At 41.5% G+C, this 23,931-nt stretch overlaps 1 long non-coding RNA gene across 4 annotated transcripts in view; it reads right to left on the bottom strand.

Annotated features, from left to right (window-relative positions):
* The window catches only part of LOC129047500 (uncharacterized), a 73,683-nt gene that overhangs the window by 45,693 nt on the left and 4,059 nt on the right, over positions 1–23,931 (bottom strand). Inside the window, exons 3-4 of one of the 4 annotated variants that reach the window (XR_008509218.2) lie at positions 21,427–21,485; positions 3,798–11,928 (exon numbers count right to left, since the gene is read on the bottom strand). This is a non-coding gene — a long non-coding RNA (uncharacterized LOC129047500). Of the gene's footprint in view, positions 1–3,797; positions 11,929–21,426; positions 21,486–23,931 lie in introns of those variants that run through there. The other 3 variants (XR_008509221.2, XR_008509219.2, XR_010141239.1) reach the window with 3 other exon arrangements.

Here is a 23,931-nt window from a genome sequence, read left to right as displayed (position 1 = left end):
AGTGAGACACCACTAGGCTCACCCTCAGTATAAGACCTCGCCCATAGTATGCTCCCAGCAAACGTCAAATGACCAGTGAGAACTGAGTTCAGGATACTCTCATCAGGACATGGCAGTAGGGCAGACAGACAAGTGCCGAAATTGAAAGTATCATTTGTATCATTCCTAGGTGCTCTTTATTTTTCTTCTTCCACAGAGATCTTGAATCAGAAACTCAGAGAGAAATGTAATTTATATATTTTGCTGGAGAACAATTACTTTTCATTTTACTTATTTTAAATAAGATGAAAAGTACCCATTTGATGCCTACAAAACATAAAACATGCCTAAATAACATGCACATAATTTACAATTCATGCTTCATGACTTTTCTTTTACTCTAAGACATTTTAAAATGATAATTTATACTTACAGGAATAATATTTGGGATCTGGAAAGGACCTTGGCATTCATCTGATCAAACACTCTGTTTTTCAGATGAGAAAGCTGAGAGACATTATTATGTGGCTTGTTGAAGGCCGGGCTCTGTAGAGTGATGGAGGCTGGGATGTAGTTAGTTATTAGGTTGGTGCAAAAGTAATTACCATTTAATGGCCAAACCGCAATTACTTTTGCACCAACCTAACAGAAACCCAGGGTACTCCCCACCAGGCCACAAGTTTTCAAACATGGAAAGCAAGTCATTAATGGATAGTAAAGTCAATTTTAGTAGGCTAAAACCAACTTTGTTTTTTACTTTTACAAATATTTATAATATGCTCTAGAACAATTTTAGGTTAACACAAAAATTACACAGAAAGTATATTTGATACAATTCATGAACTAATACTGATACACTAGCATTAACCAAAGTCCATAGTTTGGCCGGGCATGGTGGGTGGCTCACACCCATAATCCCAGCACTTTGGGAGGCCGAGGCAGGCAGATCAGTTGAAGCCAAGAGTTTGAGATCAGCCTGGGTAACATGGTGAAACCCTGTCTCTACTAAAAATATAAAAATTAGCCTGGCATGGTAGCATGCACCTGTAATCCCAGCTACTCAGGAGGCTGAGGCACGAGAATCACTTGAATCCAGGAGGTGGAGGTTGCAGTGAGCCAAGATTGTGCCACTATACTCCAGCCTGGGTGACAGAGTGAGAACCTGTCTTAAAAAATAATAATAAAAAGTCCGCAATTTACATTAGGATTCACTCTTTTGTTGTACAGTTCTGTGGGGTTTGATAAATGTATAATGTCATGCATCTATCACTGCCCTAAAAGTGCCCTGTGTTCTACCTATTCATCCCTTCCCTGCTCCTGAACCTCTGTCCCAACTTTTGTATATATAAAGTGGAATAGAATTTTTAAAAACCATAGTGCATACCTCATTGCAAGAGTATTATTTCATGAAACTTGTTTTAGATATATATGTAAATATATGTGTATTTAGGTTAACATGCAAAATATATTTCTTATTGTGGGTTGGAGTAAAACAAAAGTTTGAGAAACACTCTTACTTAAAATTCTAGGGAATAAATCCAGAAAATGAATACACAGATGGAACATTTCATATATGAAACCAAAACAGGAAAAAACATAACCAAGAGACATTAAGAAAATAAACAAGCATACAAAAATTCTCTGATGAGTACAAAGAGGTCAGAAAGTAAATGGTTTTTCCCCAAATCAGTTTTGATTTTAGCTTCTTCGCTGGGACTGCAAATCATTTCAAGACTTTAAGGTTCTCAGAGTACAAGATATGGAAAGTCTGGGCCCTGGCGGGGAAGAATGAGGGTTTCATCCCTACAAACTGGTTCTGTTCAAAGTTTCAAACAAATGTTGTCTCTGGATGGTAATCAACAAAGAAAAAAAGTCTCCTCAGGAGGTTTTTAAAAATATTTGTTTTGCTCTGTGGCTTCATATTTCTTACTTTTTCATCAGAAATATCATGGAACTAAGTGGGGTGTTGTTTTAACTTCATGTTATGCCAAGTGTCTGAAGATTTCTAAAGGATCCAAATTTCTTTTCTTTTTCTTTTTCTTTTTCTTTTTTTTTTTGAGATGGAGTCTCGCTCTGTTGCCCAGGCTGGAGTACCATGGTACGATCTCAACTCACTGCAATCTCCACCTCCCAGGTTCAAGCGATTCTTGTGCCTCAGCCTCCTGAGTAGCTGGAACTACAGGCACACGCCACCACCCCCAGCTCATTTTTGTATTTTTAGTAGAGACAGGGTTTCACCACGTTGGTCAGGCTGGTCTTGAACTACTGACCTCAGGTGATCCTTCCACCTCGGCCTCCCAAAGTGCTGGGATTACAGGCGTGAGCCACTGCACCTGGCCTTGAATTTATTCTTGAGTTAGATTCCTCAATTAAAAAAAAAAATCTCCCTTCTGTGTACAGCAACTCTTCATCTGTCCAAGAGACATACAGAATCTGGATACGCCAAAGTTTTCAGAGAAATGTGGACTTCAAACTTTCAATCACACTGGGCAATCACGTAGCAATCTCTGCTTTGATGCAGTAGGAAGACAGTAGATAAGCTAAGGCTCCAAGTCCAAGCTGTGGCACTGATCACTCTGTGACCCTGGGAAGAGGTTCTCCCTTTGAATTCTTTTTCAAGAATACATATGCAAGTTCTATAGTAAATAATTTTTTTTTTGAGACGGAGTCTCACTCTGTTGCCCAGACTGGAGTGCAGTGGCACGATCTCGACTCACTGCAAGCTCCGTCTCCCAGGTTCACACCATTCTTCTGCCTCAGCCTCCCCAGTAGTTGGGACTATAGGCGCCCACCACCATGCCCGGTTAATTTTTTGTATTTTTAGTAGAGACGGGGTTTCACCGTGTTAGCCAGGATGGTCTCGATCTCCTGACCTCCTGATCCGCCCACCTCGGCCTCCCAAAGTGCTGGAATTACAGGCATGAACCATCGCGCCCGGCTTGATTTTTTTTTTTTTTTTTGAGACAGGGGCTCGTTCTGTTACCTAGGCTGGAGTGCAGTGGCACAATCTTGGCTCACTGCAACCTCCACCTCCCAGGCTCAAGAAATCCTCCCTCCTTAGCCTCCCCCTCCTGAGTAGCTGGGACTATAGGCAGGCACTACCACACCCAGCTAATTTTTGTATTTTTTGTAGAGATAGGGTTTTGCCATGTTACCCAGGTTGGTCTCGAACTCTCGAGTTCAATTGATTCACCTGCCTCAGCCTCCCAAAGTGTTGGGATTATAGACGTGAGCCAGCAGGCCTGGCTGAGGAGCTTCTCCTTATATGAACACTGAGCTGGACTAAGCCCTTTGCATGTGTTTCTAGGCCTATCAACAATCTTATGATATAGAAATTATTGTACTCATTTAACAGTTGAATAAACTCAGGCTCAGAAAGCTTAAGAAGCATGCTCAAAGTTACCCAGAAAGATAGTGGTTAAGCCAGATTGGAACCCATGTCCGAAAGGGCATTCACTCTTCTAAGTATCCCCAGTGCCTAATATAGTGCTGGGAAGGCTGGGCGGAGTGGCTCATGCCTGTAATCCCAGGACTTCGGGAGGCTGAGGCAGGCGGATCACCTGTGGTCAGGAGTTCAAGACCAGCCTGACCAACATGGTGAAACCCCATCTCTACTAAAAATACAAAATTAGCCAGGCGTGGTGGCCGGTGCCTGTAATCCCAGCTACTTGAGAAGCTGAGGTTGCAGAATTGCTTGAACCCAGGAGGCAGAGGTTGCAGTGAGCCGAGATCGAGCCATTGCACTCCAGCCTGGGCAACAAACGCAAAACTCCGTCTCAAAAAAAAAAAAGAAATATATATATATATATGGTGCTGGGTACATAGTACAGACTCAATAAACATTCCCTAAAGGAACGACTGACTGAAGAGCAAAGGCTTGGCAAATAATTCGGGATGGCTGTGAAGATAAACAAAATAATAATGCTATGATTATCTTTTATTGAGTACTTACTTTGTGCCAGGCACTATGTTAAAGGCTTTACATGGGCTATGCGTGGTGGCTCACATCTGTAATTCTAGCACTTTGGGAGGCCGAGGCAGGCAGATTGCCTGAGCTCAGGAGTTCAAGACCAGCCTGGCCAACACATTGAAACCCTGTCTGTACTAAAATACAAAAAAATTAGCTGGGCGTGGTGGCAGGCGCCTGTAGTCCCAGCTACTCGGGAGGCTGAGGCAGGAGAATTGCTTGAACCTGGGAGGTGGAGGTTGCAGCAAGCTGAGATCACACCACTGCATTCCAGCCTGGGTGACAGAGTGAGACTATGTCTCAAAAACAACAACAACAACAGCAAGGCTTTACATGTATTATATACACAACATACATAAAAGATTTAACACACAGTATGGCATATAGTAAAAACTTCAATGTTACTAATATTATTGCATATCACTACAATGGTAGCTATCATCATTATAGTAAAATAGTTTTAATGTTATGATCTTTTCTAGCCATACCCTTGGTGCTTCTCTCAGTCTTACTGCACAAGTCAGACTGAGGGTGAGCCCTTGTAGCAGAGAATCAGCTCCAAACCTGGTTCCTCCTTCCATTTCTTTTTCACATAGGCACAATTGCAACATGTGTTAGTTAACCTCTAAATTACACAAGGAGCCCCCAGTGTGCTTCTCTGTGTTGGGGAGGAAGGGGGTTGTACTCTTGTGCTCGCACCTAGTTTGCATAACGTACTTTTCTCTTTCAGAGTGAGTTGAGAAAGAAGCCATGTGGTCTGTGGCAGCAGCTGGAGGAAGGCATGGTGACTCAACAGGGCTCTGCATGGAAGAGTACAAGGTGGTTCTGGGAAGCAGCAAAGATCGGCCACCCCAAGGCTCTGAGGGAGCCGCATGCAGGCTCTAAGCAGAATCAGGCCAACCCCTGGCCTGGAGGAAGTAGGGGAAGACAGCTGCCAGTGGCAAGACCTGCTCAGGCTGTGTGAGTGGCTGTGGAGACACTGGGAAGAAGTTCTGGGGAACTGGACCATGTGGTACTATCCTAGCACTCAAAGTTCCTTGTGACCTGAGCTAGCATATTTTACAGTGGGGAAGTACCAGGTACTGCCCATGAGGATAAGTAACATATTGAGCCCCAAACCTTGCAATTAAACTTTCAGATAGTAACTGGAATTCTTCATGAAGCCCATGACACAGGCAAGTATTACGCATATTTTTAGAAATAAAGTACTTTGTTATAACTACAGATCTCCACTCTAGTGGTCCTATCACAGAATTCATTATCTATCTCTCTCTCTCTCTCTCTCTCTCTCTATATATATATATGTATGTTTTGAGATGGAGTCTCACTTTGTTGCCCAGGCTGGAGTGCAATGGCATGATCTCAGCTCACTGCAACCTCTGCCTTCTGGGTTCAAGCGATTCTCCTGCCTCAGCCTCCCAAGTAGCTGGGATTATAGGCATGTGCCACCACGCCTGGCTAATTTTTGTATTTTTAGTAGAGATGGGGTTTCACCACGTTAGCCAGGCTGGTCTTGAACTCCTGACCTCAGGTGATCTGCCCACGTTGGCCTCCCAAAGTGCTGGATTACATGCATGAGCCACTGCACCCAGCCACATTATCAATATATTTTGAAACAGGACTCATACAAATATAATATGAAGTCACTGTTACCTCTTATAACTTCAAAGTCTTTCACCAAAAATTCTCAAGAAGGGGATCTTAATCAATCTGCAAAGACTTACCATTAAAAAAAAAATTTATATTCTCTGAGGTAGAGATGATGACCACCTGAGTAGACAGAAGTCAGAGACTAGTGTTTGAGTCCCATTTCACTAGGACTTAATTGTGAGATCTTGGGAAAGTTCCTTTGTTTGTAAAACGTGGGAAAAAATTCTTAGCCTGTATCATAAGAACTTTTTAAAAATTCACATGAGATAATGTATGGAAAGTGATAAAGCACCATATGAAATTATTGCATTTTACCTACTAAAGAAACTGAGACACAAAGTGATACGGTTTGGCTCTGTGTCCCCACACAAATCTCATGTTGAATTGCAATCCAAATTGTAATCCCCACATGTCAAGGTAGGGTCCTGGTGGGAGGTGATTGGATCATGAGGGCAGTTCCCCCTGCTGTTGTCATGATAGTGAGTTCTCATGAGATCGGCTTGTTTGATAAGTGTCTGGCATTTACCCCTTTCTCTTCTTCTTGCCTGCTGCCATGTAAGATGTGCACTGCTTCCCCTTTTCCTTCCAAGGTGATTGTAAGTTTCCTGAGGCCTCTCCAGCCATGCAGAACTGTGAGTCAACTAAACGTCTTTTGTTTATAAATTACCCAGTCTCAACGGTATCTTTATAGCAATGTGAAAATGGACAAATACACAGAGTGAACAAAAGATTTGCCCAAAGTCATAATTAGCAAACGGAGAGTCAAAGATGAAATAGAAATTCAAGTGACTGGACATGGTACACTGCAGAGTTGATTCAGATAAACAATTTGCTTTGTTGAAGTCAGCATGAATGTGACTCTAAAAAGCATTAGTCCAGTGAGGTAAAAAGGAGCATTTACTGAGTGTATAGAGAGACCTCACAGTATCGAAGTATGGAACACAAAGAGTTGCTGGGTTTCACCCAAATTGGCCAGAGAACTGGGGAATTCTCAGGGACAGGGTGGCTTGTCCCTCTGTGTCCCCCTTGTCTTTGCTTCTCAGCCAGCTCCAGCCTCTCCCACATTCTGTCTGTCTTCCTCGGCTCCTTCATCCTGTGTGAGGCACAACATGGCTGCTCTTCCTGGATCTAGACAAGGAAGACCACTGAGCTCCAGTACTCACAATCAACTGGCAATACACACTAAACTTCTTCATGAACTAGCCTGGCTCCTCTGAGAGAACCTGGACCATACAAGTCATTTCTGAGCAAATAATTTACTCCACCTGGGTCAGGCATGTTTGACGCTGGTCTAAGCAGTGATGGGCTTCCCCACCACTACCTATCCCTAGAAGTCACATTACCTCATGTTATCTTGTACAGCTGTATCTTCCAGAGAGCTGTGGGTGGCAAGGGTGCTATACTGCCAGGCTAGGTGTTATCACATAAAGAGAGGAACTATGTATAGAGAGAGCGTGCTTTGGATGATTTCATGATATATTTCAGTTATGAGATTTAAGATCCAAATTTCCTGGTCAACAAAATCAACTCAGTTTAATTAATATTGTGTTGGGCTCTTAAGATACATACATATGTCAAAAAGTTATGTCTACAAATAACTGTAATATAAGATAGTCTATGAAAGTTTCTTAGAAATTGTCTTATAAAATTACATGAAAGCATAAAAAAAGAATTAAGGCCTCCTGGGGGAGTCAGAAAGCTTTTACTAAGTGCAATTTGAGACTTGTCTTGAAGCTTTCATTTAATTTTTATAGAGAGGTGGAAGATGTGTCTGTGGAAGACACACACAAAGCAGTGGGGAAAGCATGAACAAAATATGGAGAAGTGAAATTATATGTACACTCTGAAAGTGTGAACAGTATAGTGCGCTGAAGAGCAGCATGCAGGAGGGTGAAAAGGAAACATGTTAATTGACTCATCACAACTATATGCTGGAAATATTCAGGTTGACACCTCATTTAATCTTTTTTTTTTTTGAGACGGAGTTTCACTCTTATTGCCCAAGCTGGAGTACAGTGGTGCAATCTCGGCTCACTGCAACCTCCGCCTCCCAGGTTCAAGTGATTCTCCTGCCTCAGCCTCCTGAGTAGCTGGGACTACTGGTGCCCACCACCACACTTGGCTAATTTTTTGTATTTTTAGTAGAGATAGGGTTTCACCATGTTGGCCAGGCTGGTCTCGAACTCCTGACCTCAGGTGACCTCCCTTCTTGGCCTCCCAAAGTGCTGGGATTACAGGCATGAGCCACCGTGCCTGGCTGCTTCATCGTCTTCTTTTTTATTTTTTTTTTGAGACCAAGTCTCACTCTGTCACCCAGGCTGGAATGCAGTGGTGCCATCTTGGCTCACTGCAACCTCCAACCACCACCTCCTGGGTTCAAGCGATTCTCCCGTCGCAGCCTCCCGAGTAGCTAGGATTACAAGCTTGTGCCACCACACCCAGGTAACTTATGTATTTTTAGTTGACATCGGGTTTCACCATGTTGGCCAAGCTGGTCTCAAACTCCTGAGCTCAGTGATCCACCCACCTCTGCCTCCCAAAGAGCTGGGATTACAGGCATGAACTACTATGCCCGGCCTCATTTAATCCTTTCAACAATCCTTGAGGTAGTGTCTATTGCCCCTATTTGACCAAGGTACATGAAAGCTGAAGCCACTTTTCTACTGTACCATGTGGGGGCTGAGTGTGAGAACAGATGGACGGAAGGTCTGCCCACCATCTAAGTAGTTCACACCAGATTCTAAAGGCACTGTGAGGTCACACAATATTTCTAAACAAGGAACAGCACAAACAGATCTGAAATTTAGAAAAATAATGCTGGTAGTAATGTAGAGATTAAACAGAATATTCTTTCTCTGTCATTCATTCATTTAATTTTTAAAAATATTGAAAACTTACTGTGGGTCAAGATCTTGTTACAAGGCACTGCGGGAAAAAATGTTACATATGCCAGATGTGGCCCCTAATCTCATGATGCTTATAATACCAACTTATATATGTCTTCCTCAACATATATATTCTATAAAACAAATGATGCTCCACTTATAATGGGATTACATCCCAATAAACCCATTGTAAATGGAAAATAGTCTAAGTCAAAAATGCATTTACTACCCTAATAAGCCCATCATAAAGTTGAAAAATTGTAAGTCAAACCATCATAAGTTGGGGTCTATTTGTATACACACATACACACATATACAAATACATATATATAGAGAGAGTAAACCTCTAAATTTTAATTATCTTTTACCTCACAAAAATAGTATATTTTTGTTTTAAAAAGTAATTTATATATTCTGGAAATATCCCAAACATATCCCTTATCAGATATATGATTTGCAGATATTTCCTCCCATTATGTAGGTTGCCTTTTTACCCTATTGATAGTGTCTTTCGACGCACAAAAGTTTTTAGTTTTCATGGGGTCCACTGTTGGTTTTTTCTGTTACCTTTGTCTTTGGTATCACATCAAACAAATATGCCAAATCCAATGTCATATTTTCTCCTGCATTTTCTTCTAAGAGTAGGTCTTACCTTTAGATCTTTGATCCATTTTGAGTTAATTTGTATATATGGTGTAAGGTAAGAATCCAACTTCATTCTTTTGCATATGGATATGCAGTTTTCCCAGCACCATTTGTTACAAAGATTGTCCTTTTCCCATTGAATGGTCTTGGCATCTTTCTTGAATATCAATTGACCATATATGTGAGGGTTTATTTCTGGGCTCTCTATTCTATTCCATTGTTCTATATGTCCTTACACTAGTACCATATTGTTTTGACTACTGTAGATTTGTAGTAAGTTTTGAAATCAGAAAGTGTGAACCCCTCCAACTTTGTTCTACATCAGTTGTTTTGACTATTCAGGGTCCCTCGAGATTTCATATAAATTTTAGGATCGGTTTTTCTATTTCTGCAAAAAAAAAAAAAATTGGGATTTTCATAGGGACTGCATTGAATCTGCAGACTGGGTAGTATTTACACAGCACTTGGAACACACTAAATGCCACTGAAGTGTATACTTTAAAATGGTTAATGGTATGTTATGTGAATTTCAGCTCAATTAAAAAGAAAAGATTGGGTGATTATACCTCAAAAGCAGGTATGGGGACAGCATGAGGCAACTAGAAGGGAAAGGAGGTTGTAGTTAGAGGGAGGAAGGTTGGAGTTTAAGCCCTCTAATACAGAATAGTTGGGGTCAGGTGAAGGTCCCTGGAGTTGAGCAGATAAAAGTGCAGAAAGGGTAGGGTGCTCTAAAGGTAATCCACAAAGACAATGACCTCTAAAGTAGATTCGAGACTGCAGTTTCAGAAGCATGCACACCAAGCTGTGCATGGTGGTCATCACTGGAGTAGGGTACAGATAGATAAGATTATAGAGGGATTTTATTATAGTACTTTTTTTTTTTGAAGGATACAGTTTCACTCTGTTGTCCAGGCTGAAGTGCAGTGGCTATTTACAGGTTCGATCATAACTCACTACAGCCTCGAACTGGGTTCGAGCAATCCTCCCCCCTCAGCCTCTTTCATAGCTGGGACTGCAGGCATATGCCATCACGCACGGCTAATTTTTTTAGTATTTATTTGTTGTAGATATGAGGTCTTGCTATGTTGTCTAGGCTGGTCTCAAACTCCTAGCCTCAAGAATCTCCTGCCTCAGCACCCCCGTGCACTGGGATTACAGGTGTGAGCCATCCTGCATGGCCTATTATAGTATATTTTTAAGGAGAAAGAATAATAAAAAATATTGTTTTAAAGCTGTAATTTAAGATCTTTAATCTAGGAGAGAAAGATTATAAACCAGGTGCCTTTAAAAAAAATCATCGTAGGAGTGTCAGGAAGGTGTTAGATGATACAGGCATGGACGGATGAGGGGCGGGCATGCCAGCTGGCTTAATCTCTTATTTATTTTCAGAGCAATGGTGTGGCAGTAGCACTGTGAAGCTGGGAGAAGGCCAACCCTGCTCCCAACCCCGCAGTATATGAGGACTGGTAAAGTAAACACCCCTCAATTCAAGACAGCAGCAGGGGAAGCTATGTTCTTGTAAGATAGCCAAGTTTCTGTTAAGGCAAGGAGTGGGAGACAGGCTGGGGATGTAGGATGGTTTGCTCTCCATAAAATGGGTGTTCCGGAGAGTACAGCAGAAAGGTATGAGGAGGAATGAAGCAGTGGGGGAATGAGTTTGGGGAGGCACAAGGGGGTCTAGGGACCAGTGTACAGGATAAGATGGATGAGTGGGGACACTTACATTTTAGGTACTTGTATGGAAAGAGAATAGGGAAGTTTAATGGGGAATAGTAGCCCCTAAGGGCCTAGAAAGATCTGTAATATCAACTTTAGCAATAGTGAAGCCTCTTGGGATCTGAGTAGGATGTTGGATTTAGCTGGGATGCTATGGATGGCAGAATTTGGGTAAACAATAAAATAACAATCCAAAGACAATACAAAGTCTCAGAGGCAGACACTAGCACGGATAACTCAAGGGCCTAAGAGCAAGCCAGATAGACTGAAGCAGAAGGTTTGTGTTGGGGATTAGAAAGCTGGCTCCCAAGGGTGGTGTTGGCTTTTGGAGAGCTAAGCCAGGAGAGGAGTGGGACATAATTTATAAGAAACAGGGGCTCATTATGGTTTTTGGAGGCATCGATGAAAATAGCATTTAAAGAAGATTAGTATGAGAAGTATCCATGCAAAGTGGATTGGGCCAGGAAAAACCGGAGTCTGTAGGTTTTGCAACTATCCACACATGATATGGTAGAAGCTTGAACTAGGGAGAAGAAGAAAAAGATAATTTCAAGAAAAAACCATACAGAACTCATTTTATACAAGAGAAGGGAGAAAAAAAGAGGGTGTTAAAATTTTCAAAAGTTTGAGCCTGACTGATTTGAGAGTTAATCAAGAACATGAGCAGGGGAAAAAAAAGGAACAAACAAAAAAAACATGGGCAGGGAGCCTGAAAGAAGAGGATGGGTGTAGGGGGAAGGAGGGGACAATGATGAACTTAATTTGGGACCTAGATTCATTAGACTCTTATGGCTAAATGACACTTTGCATCTGGCCATGTGGAACAACCACCACATTTTATAGATGAGGAAATCTTGAGTTTGAGAGACAGGAATTTTGGCTCTGCTATTTGCTAGATATACAAACTTGACAATTTACTGAACTCTGGGTCTCAGGCTGTTGTCATATCACTGCTTGAGTGAGGGGAGGATCTGCTTCCAAGCTCATTCACAAGGCTTGCAGTTCTTGCTGGCTGCTGGCTGGAAACATCAGTTCCTTGCCATGCAGGCCCTTCCAGAGGGTACTCAGAACATGGCAGCTGGCTTCCTTCAGAGAGAGACAGAGAGAGAGAAGATGCTCAAGAAAAAGCCCTAGTTGTTTTATAACCTAATCCCAAAAGTGACATCTCATCACCTTTGACAAATTTTATTCATTAGAAACAAGTCAGTAAATCCAGCCCATATTCAAGGAGAAGAGATTACACACCAAAAGGCGGGATCATTGGGGACCATGTTAGAGGCTGCCTGCCACAGTATCTAACAGTTATATTCTTAGATATCTTAGTCTATTTTTTGTTGCTTATAACAGAATATCTGAAATTGGGTTGGTTATTTATTTATTTAGAGATAGGGTCTTGCTCTGTCACCCAGGCTGGAGTGCAGTGGCACAATCACAGCTCACTGCAGCCTCAAACTCCTGGGCTCAAGTAATCCTCTGCCTCAGTCTCCTGAGAAGCTGGGACCACAGGTGCACACCACCACATCCAAGCTACTTTAACATTTTTAAAAATTAAAAAAATAATAATTTTTGTTTTGTAGAGACAGTCTCGCTATGTTGACTCGGCTGGTTTCTAACTCCTCCTGGCCTCAAGCAATCCTCCTGCCTTAGCCTCCCAAAGTGTTGGGATTATAGGAGTGACCCACCTCCCCTGGCCTGAAACTGGATAATTTTTAAGAAATGAAATTTAGTTCTCACAGTTTTGGAGGCTGGGAAGTCTATGGTTGAGGGGCCGAATCTGGTGAGAGCCTTCTTGCTGCTGGTGAGGACTCTGCAGTGTCCTGAGGTGGTGCAGGGCATCACATGGTGAAGGGGGTGAGTGTGCTCATATGCTAGCTAGGTCTCTTTTCCTCTTGTTATAAAACCATTAGTTTCTCTCCCATGATAACCTATTAATCCATGAAGCCATTAATCCATTAATCAATGAATTTATTAATCCGCTTAAAGTCCCTACCTCTCAATACTGCCACATGGAGGGTTAAGTTTCAGCATGAGTTTTGAAGGGGACATTCAAACCATAGCAATACCCATGTCTTCATTTTTGTAACTGGTTCACACATGCTGGGCAATTCAATAAATATTGAATCCATTGAGCTAGGACAGATAGAATTTGGGCATCAAGGAAGGCAAAAATAACTTTACCTACAGGAAAAATTCATTAAAATTTCCATAGAGGAAAATTAGGCTTATACTGATTTTTAAAGAATAAACAGGAGGTTATCAGGAGACAATATGGGAAAGTTTAAGGTTATCCAATGATTTTAATTTGGATGGGAGTTCTTTTGTACTGATTTTAAGGCTGAATGAAAATATCACAGACATGAAGAAAATATTTCATAATTTGAAAAATCTCCAATCTTATTAAAATGTAAAATATTGAGCAACTCATAGGATTTTATCATTTGATTTCAAATATATCTTTAGAAATCCTAATAATCTAACTCAGTCTACCAGATCTTTTTTTTTTTTTGAAAGAAGGTCTCACTGTCACCCAGGCTGGAGTGCAGCGGTTTGATCACAACTCACCGCAGTCTCAACCTCCTGGGTTTGATTGATCCTCCTACTTCAGCCTCCTGAGTAGCTGGGACTACAGGTGTGCCAACACGCCCAGCTAACTTTTTATTTTTTGTGGAGATGGAGGTCTCACTATGTCATCCAAGCTGGTCTTGAATTCCTAGGCTTAAGCAAGCAATCCTCCCACCTCGGCCTCCCAAAAAGCTGGGATTACAGGCATGAGCCATGATGTCCGGCAGTCTGCCAGATCTTGACAGCCATTTTACTAAATTAGCACTCCTAAGTTTCACTTGTTTTCTAAAAGTATTTTTATGAGCACAATGACCAACTAAAAACTTGTATGTAAAAGTTCAGAAATGTCTTTAACAGTACAATTTAGAATGCATCTAGGAAAAACACAAAGGCTATGTTCTCCCATTTTCATGGCCATTATGATAAAGCTGAAATTCTAGTTGTATTTTTTATTGTTGATTTGATTAATTATATGAGCTTTGAAGGCCCCCATATTTGCCCCCACATTCTAGTACCTTCCTGCTTTCCTCACATTTTGATTTGGTATTCTGGGTGCTTGGGATGAAGAAGAACATGGATGAACTTCAAATAAGCAGGTTTGGCAGTTTCCCGAAATGGCAAAAATGACAGAACATGAAGTAGGTTTCTCAAGGGCTTCTCTCCTAATAGTAAGGCCATCATTGTAGAATATGTTGTCCCATATTCTCCCCTGCAATTCTGGCCTGTTCACTGAGGCTGGCAGATCATGCAGGCTTTGACCCATCTAAGGAGGTTCCCCAAGATCTAAGCAACCAGAGGGCAGAAGCAAGCAGCAGTGGAGGCCCCAAGTAATGCCATCTGGAAGAACACCGATTTTGCTTTACTGACCATTGTTCTCTAACAATTAAAAGGTTTAGTTCACGGTTTTATGGCACTATGAGAAGTAGGATGTTGGATCCAAGTGCTCAACAGTCCTCTAGCTCTGCTACCAGTGGATTCGGTGCCTGGGAAGCAGGAGGCATGCTGCAACCAACTTGCTCGCACTAAATCACCTCCTACTCAAGGGTGGCTGCTGGCAGCTGGAAATTTGATTTAGGAACCAATATATTGTTAAGCACCATTGTTTTTGTGTACAAAAAACAATTCTGAGACTGTTTTTTTTAAGCATTCTTGATGTTATACTATTACAGTGTCTCCCATTTTCTATTCATTCACTTTCTTTGAATAGCATTCTTGTCTTAGTAACTACGAACAAAAATAAATATAAAACATCCCATTTTATGACAGTTCATTTCCACTTCCCTGACTAAAAACTTAAAATTTATAAATTTCTTTCAAATTAGGCACAGGCTTTTTTTTAATTTTTATTTTATTTATTTATTTATTTATTTATTTATTTATTTATTTATTTTGAGACAGGGTCTCACTATGTCTCCCAGGCTGGAGTGCAGTGGCATGATTATAGCTCATTTCAGCCTTGATCTCCTGGGCTCAAGCAATCCTCCCATCTCAGCCTCTCAAGTAGCTGGGACCATAGGCGTACCGCACCGCACCCAGCTAATTTTTGTATTTTTGGTAGAGACAGGATTTCGTCATATTGCCCAGGCTGGTCTCGAACTCCTGAGCTCAAGCTATCCATCTGCCTCGGCCTCCCAAACTGCTAAGATTACAGGCATGAGCCATTGTGCCCAGTCGACACGGGCATTTTTTTCTTTTTCCTTTTTTTTTTTTTTTTTGAGATGGAGTCTCACCCTGTCACCCAGGATGGAGTGCAGTGGCAGGATCTCGGCTCACTGCAACCTCTGCCTCCCAGGTTCAAGTGACTCTCCTGCCTCAGCCTCCCGAGTAGCTGGGACTACAGGCACACACTGCCACGCCCAGCTAATTTTTTTGTATTTTGTAGCGATGGGGTTTCACCATGTTGGCCAGGCTGATCCCGAACTTCTGACCTCAGGTGACTTGCCTGCCTTGGCCTCCCAAAGTCCTGGGATTACAGGCTTGAGCCACCGCGCCTGGAAATTTTTGTATTTTTTACATAGAGGCAGGGTTTCACCATGTTGGCCAGGCTGGTCTTGAACCCCTGGCCTCAAATGATCTGCATGCCTTGGCCTCCCAAAATGCTGGGATTACAGGTGTGAGCCACTGCGCCCAGCCATACGCATTTTTTTTTCTATTGTACGTTGCTGATTTCTCTCAGAAGGAGAAATCAATAAAATGGCCAACACTGATTAAAAAGTATCCTAATTTTGCCGGGCGCGGTGGCTCACGCCTGTAATCCCAGCACTTTGGGAGGCCGAGGCAGGTGGATCACGAGGTCAGGAGTTCGAGACCAGCCTGGCCAAGATGGTGAAACCCTGTCTCTACTAAAAATACAAAAATTAGCTGGGCATAGTGGTGCACACCTGTAGTCCCAGCTACTTGGGAGGCTGAGGCAGGAGAATCGCTTGAACCCAGGAGGTGGAGGTTGCGGTGAGCCGAGATCGTGCCACTGCACTCCAGCCTGGACGACAAGAGCGAAACTCCGTCTTTAAAAGAAAAAAAAAAAAAAGTACCCTAATTTTAGTATGGGTAAGCAAAGAATTATAAAGAATTATAATTATATATAATTATATATATATTTTTATAATTATAAAGAATTACAATTATATATAATTATATATATTTCTTTATAATTATAAAGATTATAAAGAAATACAACTTCTTTATGTTAATATGCAATCATCATATTTAAAGTTAAAGCTAATTTCATTTTGAAAAATGTAATATGTAATGAACACTGGGGCTATGGAAGTAAAGTGTCTAAGGAGTTCCTCTGGTCCAACATCCAATGCAGATATTCCCTCTGTATCTCTGAACAAATCCAGTGATATAAGAGCGCTCTGCTCCATGAGACATCCCATTCCATCGTCAGTTACCCCATGGTTAGGAAGTCACTAGAAGTCTGTGCACAAGGCACTGTATTGAGTGTACTGTGAGATTAAAAAAAAAAAAAAAACCCAAAGTTTTTGCCCTAAAGAAACTTAATATCTTGTTCACAGAGTTCAGACAATAATACAACAACATCAGACAAGAAATTCAAAGGGCATTAGAAAGGCACAAACCAAACCTCATGGAAACTCAGAGGGAGAAACAAGATAGCTTGTCTGGCTGAGGGAACCACTGAGCCTCCTGTACTGATGCTAATTTATTTCATTTACCTGTCAGAGCTTGTCATATTATTCAGTGAAAGTTATCCAAAGAGGTAGTATAGCTAAAGAGTTTGGCTTTAGGTATTAGACATGTTTGGATATAAATGTGGACCCTCTCTGTCTAGCCAGGTGACCTTGAACAAATTACATAACTTCACTGTACTTCTGTTTTCTCATTTGTAAAATGGGCATAGTAAGACCTATCTACCTGAGAAGCTTACTGAAGGATTTAATAACAACATAAAGTGCATGAGTATAGTGCCTGGTACTTGGTGTTTAAAGATGGTGGCTTTTGCTTCTACTTTTTTCCATTTCCCTTGTTATTTTTCACCAACCTTTCTCTAGAATTTTTATCATTACTAATAATACATTTTTTTCCTAAATCTCCTCACTTTTATGGCTATCCTCCTCCATACCATCTAGTTTTCATTCTCCTGTACAATGTGCTATCTAGAACTTTACAATACAACTTTTCCCCAAAACAGAAAAGCTACAGCCAGGATCTGACCAAACATAGTAAACCAAACTGCTACCTCCCTTCTGACCTATACTTTTACTAGTGCAATCCAAATTGCACTCAAGTTTTGTTTTGTTTTAGGCAATTCTGTGCCTCCGTTGGTTCATGGCAGGCCTGTGGTTAACTAACATTTCTAGGTACTATGTAAACCGTGAACAATCAGGCAGGCCTCTCCTGTCTTGTACTTGTACAACTGATTTTTTGAACTTAAATATCTTTTTGTTTCTCTCTCTTGTATAAGCCTGGACTTTTGGTTGCACGTGACAGAAAGCTAGCCAGACCTACCTTAGATAAGAATGAAAATTTTCTTTTCTTTTTTTTTTTTCTTTTGAGACAGAGTCTCGTTCTGTCGCCCAGGCTGGCACGAACTCGGCTCACTGCAAGCTCCGCCTCCCAGGTTCACACCATTCTCCTGCCTCAGCCTCCTGAGTAGCTGGGACTACAGGCGCCCGTCACCACGCCCAGCTAATTTTTTGTATTTTTAGTACAGATGGGGTTTCACTGTGTTAGCCAGGATGGTCTCGATCTCCTGACCTTGTGATCCACCGGCCTCGGCCTCCCAAAGTGCTAGGATTACAGGCGTGAGCCACCACACCCGGCTTAAATTTTCTTCGTTTGTATAACTGAAGAGCAAGAAAAATGGGACAACTGGAATGCTGGCCCACCCCTTATGATGACAAATGGTGGCTTCATCTTCTCACATAGGTTTCTCCTGGAATCCCAGTTACTGGCAGCTCTTGACTCATATTGTCATAACTTGAGACGGAAAAGAAATGATTCCTTCTTCAAGTCCTCCTTCCTGCAACCATTTATTAATAGAAAAATCCCAGGGAAAGAATGGTCTGAATCAAACATGTGCCAATCATTATTGAGCTGCACCAACTCCCAAGATTGGGCAAGAAGTTGTAAGCCCTTGTACCAATTACTTAGCCAGGGAGGCCCAGGTTATGATGACAGCTCACAACAGAACTCAGGGAATAGAAAGGGAAAAGTACTTCCAAAGGAATAGAAAATACATTTTCTGAAAGAAATGGAGATGGTTTACAGTTAAGTCACTTAGCCAAGTAGAGCTAGGACTGACTGAAGTCTTTTAACTGCTATTATCATAGGTGACTGGATAATCTTTTTTTTTTTTTTTTTTTTTTTTGAGACAAGATCTCACCCTGTCAACCAGGCCAGAGTGCAATGGCACGATCTCAGCTCACTGCAACCTCCACCTCCTGGGTTCAAGCAATTCTCATGCCTCAGCCTCCCAAGTAACTGGGATTACAGGTGCACACCACAACGCCCAGCTAATTTTTTTTTGTATTTTTTTGGTAAAGATGGAGTTTCACCATATTGGCCAGGCTGGTCTTGAACTCCTGACATCAAGTGATCTGCCCATCTTGGCCTCCCACAGTGCTAGGATTATAGGCGTGAGCCACGAAGCCTCGCCTGATAATCTTTTTGAGTCAGATACAAAAAGATTATTTTTGTGAAAGAAAGTTGTTTATGTTTCTTCTCTCTATTTTGATAAAGAACTAATATCTTATTGTCTTTATTGCATGGACTTTTCTCCTTCCAGTTAAAATCAGAGCAGGCAAATTTAGATCGATAAAAAGGTTAAGAAAACTTGCAAAATATCAAATTAAATGACACAGTAATCTTAAAAGTCTCATTCAATAAAATGTAGCCTGCAGTTACCGTTATTAACATTTAGGAAGAAGAATAAGCTCATGTGACAGCATCCAGCCTGCATTATTAAAGAATATAGAGTAAACCGCAATTCAAACCCAACAAGACTCAACCTCAGAGCTCCCATTTTCTAAGCCCTTAACCAAAAATGTTAGGCTAGCTGCCAGGTCGCTATTTTGAGATAGAGAGATACAAACCTATCTTACAATATATTATGCAATAAATAATATATTTGTCATCAGAAAATGCCTGGTAGCAAAGTGAAAATGAAATTAATTTTACAAGGATTTACTAACTTCCAAAGCAAGCTCATGGATCTGTCCATTGTTTATTCTAATAATCTGTGGTGTTATGATATACATTGGTTTTTATCCACAGTTCCTGGCTCATAACTCCTATAGCCCTTGTTACAGTCTTTTGTTATAATGTGAGGTGTGTTAAGCCTCAGGAGCAGGCCTCTGACCTTCTCCTGCCCTCCTTTCACCTGCCCCAAGGCAGGACTCTAATCTTCTATCTTTCTGATTGTGGGTTTTAAGACTTTTCCCAGAAAGAATCTGCCCTATACCCTGGGGGAAGGAATGCTGATGTCAGGAAGCCTCCATAAAAACCCAAGGGAACTGGGTTCACAGAGCTTCCAGATAGCTGAACACATGGAGGTTCCTGGAGAGTGGCAGGCCCAGGGAGGGCATGGAAGTTTCACATCCCTTCCCCTATATCTTGCCCTATGTGTCTCTTCATCTGTATCCTTTGCAAAATCCTTTATAATAAACTAGTAAACATAGGTATGTGTTTCCCAGAGTTCTCTGTGAGCCGTGCTAGCAAATTAGTCGAACCCAAAGAGGAGGTCATGGGAACCCCAACTTGAAACCTGTAGGTCAGAAGTTTGGGAGGCCTGGACTTAATGATTGGAGTTTGGGGGTGGGCAGTCTTGGGGGCTGAGCCCTCAACCTGTGGGTTCTGACAGTATCTTCAGGTAGATAGTGTCGGAATTGAATTAGAGGACACCCAGCTGGTGTCCACTGCTTGGTGCATGGGGAAAAAAAACCCACGATTGGTCACAGAAGTCTTCTCGTGTTGTTGATTGTTGTTGTGGTGTCAGAGTAGAGAAAAATCATAGAGAGAGTTTTCCCTACACATCACCTAAGTTACATTTAACTTGTAAAACTGGATTATTCCTTTGGCCTCTTACAGAGGTTTCTAAAGCAGCCCTCTTAAATTAACAGTGAGTAATTTGTTGTTTCTGGAAGTAATAAAAGACGTCAGTGTATGCTTATGACTTGTTTATTGCAGAAAACTTCCAAGTCACTCAGATGAGGGAAAATGCTGACCCCCATCTACTGGCATACACAGCCACTGAAATGAAAATAGGAAAAATGCTCTTCTTTTCCCTTACATGTGAATTGTAATCTGGACTCTATCACCCTTTGTTTGTCATGCACACCATTCCATAGGTTAAATTATCCTGTGAACAAAGACATAGGTGATGGATATGAGCCAGTGCTAGGACGCAGGGCATCTCTAGACTGGAATGGCACAGAACCCTACTGACCTAAGTGCTACATTTTGTGAAAAGAATTAAACATAACAATTATATTAAATAAAATGATTTCTCATCTGAGGTGAAAGCCAAGCCAGGTAAAGAAATTACAACTCTTGCCTGGCGCAGTGGCTCATGCCTGTAATCCCAACACTTTGGGAGGCCAAGGCGAGCAGATCACTTGAGGTCAAGAGTTTGAGACCAGCCTGGCCAACATGGTGAAACCCCATCTCTATAAAAATACAAAAATTAACCAGGCATGGTGGCACATGCCTCTAATCCCAGCTACTCAGGAGGCTGAGGCACAAGACTCTGCCTCCAAAATAATTTTTAAAAGGGGGAAAAAAAAATGACTCCAAGGATTTGTGCGTTTTTTTGTTTGTTTGTTTTTGTTTTTGTTTTTGTTTTTTTTTGACAGAGTCTCACTGTGTCGCCCAGGCTGGAGTGCAGTGGCAGAGTCTTGGCTCACTGCAACCTCTGCCTCTGGGTTTCAAGTGATTCTCGTGCCTCAGCCTCCCGAGTAGCTGGGACTACAGCTAATTTTTGACTTTTTTTGGTGTGTGTGTTTTTAGTAGAGACGAGGTTTCACCATGTTGGCCAGGCTGCTCTTGAACTCCTGGCCTCAAGTGACCCACCCACCTTGGCCTCCCAAAGTGCTAGGATTATAGGCATCAGCCACCGCACCCGGTCAGGATTTTAATAACAGATACTCAGCAAATAAAGGAGCATCTGTTAGGTTTTTTACATCTATTTAGTTAAAAGAGAGAATAGTATATAATCTAAACTCTGTACCCAGCAATGTAATTTGAAACATTTTTGCTAGTCCATAAATACCATAGCATTAGATTATTGGTAAGTAAGTTGGCTTTTTAGAAAGGTCACTGGAGCACAAAAAAGATGTAGTGGATGGCTAAAATATCATGTTTTAAAATGTGAATGTTTTCACTATTCAACATCTATATATTTTGGTTTTCTACAGGATAAGGAGTACTCCCGGAATTTACCTTAGCAATAAAAATTTATAGGAAGCTATCTTTAAACATTCCTATTGTTAGTCCATTTTGTGCTGATGTAACAGAATACCACACACTAGCTAATTTCTAATGCACAGAAATTTATTGGCTCACCGTTCTGAAGGCTGGGAAGTCCAAGATCAAGGGGCCAGCATCTGCTGAGGGCCTTCTTGCTGGGTCATCACATAGTAGAAGAGCAAAGAGAGGACAACAGAGAGAAAGAGAGTAAGAGGATTGAATTCCCCCTCTTAAAAGGAACCCCCTCTGGCATTAATCTATTAACTCCACCCTCATGACCTAATCACCTTTCATGAGGCCCCACCTCCCAACAACATTGCACTGGGGATTAAGTTTCCAACACAGGCATTTTGGGGTACACATTCAAATCATAGCATTCATTAAACTGGGATTTTTACTCTCAATTACCAATAAACTCTTAACTTTTATATATGTGGTTACATGAGATTTCTATTATAGGGTGATGATTTTGTTTACCTTTTTTTTTTTTTTTGAGACTGAGTCTTGCTCTGTCACCCAGGCTGGAGTGCAGTGGCATGATCCCAGCTCTCTGTAGCCTCGACCTACTGGGATCAAGTGATTCTCCTGCCTCAACCTCCCAAGAAGCTAGGACTACAGGCGCATGCCACCATGCCTGGCTAATTTTTGTATTTTTTGTACAAACAGCATTTCACCATGTTGCCCAGGCTGGTCTTGAATTATTAGGCTCAAGGGATCCCCCCACCTCAGCCTTCCAAAGTGCTGAGACTACAGGCATGACCCACCATGCCCAGCCTTACCTATTTATGTTGAGTGACTTACCCTTATCAATCATCTAATTCATTCAATCTTTCATATCTATTGGCACAAAAGCATGTAAGTTTGAATCAGTGGACCAAGGTGATTTAAGTAGGAACAGTATTATATCATTTTATCTTAGGGCTCTATTTAATGATAATATTTTTGCTGGCACTACTTGCATATTTGTGTATGAGTAACCTGACTTGGCAAAATAACTGAAACCCCAAACACAGTTAAATATGCCATTCTCATTAGATAGCTATCCTTCCATTAAAGTTACACTATGTTGTCTATTCCAATGTAGTATAGTTTTCTTTTTGTTTTTTTGTTTTTTGTTTTTTGAGATGGAGTATCGCTCTTGTTGCCTAGGCTGGAACGCAATGGCGCGATCTCCGCTCACTGCAACTTCCGCCTCCCAGGTTCAAGTGACTCTCCTGCCTCAGCCTCCCGAGTAGCTGGGATTACAGGCATGACCACCATGCCCAGCTAATTTTGTATTTTTAGTAGAGACGGGGTTTCTCCATGTTGGTCAGGCTGGTCTCAAACGCCTCCACCTCCCAAAGTGCTGGGATTACAGGCATGAGCCACCGTGCCCGGCCTACTGTAGTATAGTTTTCAAGGCTCTATTGTATTCATGTAAAGCTAGCATTATTCTTTAAATCTGAATACACAAATACTAATCGTGTGGGCACATAGTTTTCATAATAAATGTTGTTGAGTTGCTTCATGGTGTAAATGATGTTGGCTTAGGCCCTAGTCCAGGATCATCTACTTAAAGAGAGGTCAACATTCACTGACTGCAAGTGCCCCTCACTCAACCCTTTACAACTTCCTGTTTCTCCTACTCTGCTGATATTACTCTGTTAAAGATTATAGATAAAATTCTTTCCAGGCCCTTGCTATTCTCCATGAATGACTACAATGGCTTCTCGTACGTTCTGCCTGCCAAAAACTTCAGAGTATTTTACCTTTCCAGCCCCACTTTCCCACCTTTTCTAAAATGCAAATCATTTCCATGATTGAAGCCTTTTCCAACGCCTTTGGAATATAAACCCAAACTTTTTTTCTTTAAAGATCGACAACAGTTTATTAGTTACACATTCCCTCAGATAAGAAGAGGAAAGTAGTGTAAGCTATGCAGGCCCACACAGGGATTGCACTTGGGAGCAAAGAGAACAAACAGGGGACTGAGGAAGGTTTTGTAGTATCAAGAAGGTGAGATAGGCTGGGCGGGCGTGGTGGCTCACACCTGTAATCCCAACACTTTGGGAGGCTGAGGTGGGAGGATCGCTTGAGCCCACGAGTTCGAGATTAGCTCTGACAACATAGTGAAACCCCATGTCTACAAAAAATTTTTTAAAAAATTAGGCATGGTGGTGCACACCCGTCATCCCAGCTATTCGAGAGGCTGAAGTGAGAGAATCGCTTGAGCCCAGGAGGTGGCGGCTGCAGTGAGCTATAATCATGCCACTGCACTCCAGCCTGGGAAACAGAGTGAGAGTCTTTTAGGAGAAAAAAAAAAAAGAAAGTGAGATGTGCCTTGAATTTCAAAACAAAATTTTATTGGTTCTTCTGAATAATTCTGTGGGCTGGCAGGGAACTAAAACACATTATACTCCCAACTGTTAAGACTGCAATAATATACTATAATGCTACAATGCCATAATCTACTATATACAATAGTACTTAATACAGTACATCCTCACTTGATGTCATCCATAGGTTCTTGGAAACTGTAACTTTAAGTCAAACCATGTACTGTATAACAAAACCAATTTTGCCAGAGACAAATTGATTTAAATAAGAGTTAGGGTCCTATGG

The sequence above is a fragment of the Pongo abelii genome, chromosome 7 (assembly GCF_028885655.2).
Source record: "Pongo abelii isolate AG06213 chromosome 7, NHGRI_mPonAbe1-v2.0_pri, whole genome shotgun sequence".
In the NCBI taxonomy this organism is placed as follows: Eukaryota; Metazoa; Chordata; class Mammalia; order Primates; family Hominidae; genus Pongo; species Pongo abelii.
The sequence above is the reverse complement of the archived record's forward strand: the minus strand, read 5'-3'. Positions and strand labels throughout refer to the sequence as shown.